This window comes from Penaeus monodon, chromosome 21, assembly GCF_015228065.2.
Source record: "Penaeus monodon isolate SGIC_2016 chromosome 21, NSTDA_Pmon_1, whole genome shotgun sequence".
Taxonomy (NCBI): Eukaryota; Metazoa; Arthropoda; class Malacostraca; order Decapoda; family Penaeidae; genus Penaeus; species Penaeus monodon.
The window spans coordinates 20,902,965-20,903,403 of NC_051406.1; the positions used below are offsets into that span (position 1 = coordinate 20,902,965).

Consider the following 439-nt stretch of genomic DNA (forward strand, 5'->3'; position numbering starts at 1 on the left):
TCAAAATTACAGATTGTTTATTTGTTATACTTTAATTTTTACTTGTCTGTACCAGGTCATGGTAGAGTGATGTGTTTTTATATCTTTTCGTTTTCGTTTATATCTTTCTATGTTTTCCCTTCTCTTTGAATTTTCTTCTAAGCAGATCAGATGCAAAGGCCAAAAGCAATCTTTTTTAAGGGTTGTATGACTAAAAGAGAGGAAACTGGTAGAGTGTTAACCTGGAGATTAAGAAACAATCATGGTTATATTGATAAAATTGATAACATTTACAATTTATTCTTGGTTTTAGGATGATATATTTGATGAAGTGGGAGATATGCACTGGAGTGACCTGAAAGGTGCTGTATCTCTTACACACAGCTGAAAATTTCAGAATGTATTGAGGGAAATGCCTTTTTTAAAAAGATTTTTGGAGGGGGATTTAATCTTTAAGGAA

At 31.7% G+C, this 439-nt stretch overlaps 1 protein-coding gene across 1 annotated transcript in view; it reads left to right on the plus strand.

Annotated features, from left to right (window-relative positions):
- The window catches only part of LOC119586337 (ubiquitin domain-containing protein 2-like), a gene marked incomplete in the record, with an annotated part of 10,562 nt that overhangs the window by 9,053 nt on the left and 1,070 nt on the right, over positions 1-439 (plus strand). Inside the window, 1 exon segment of the mRNA XM_037935050.1 lies at positions 1-439.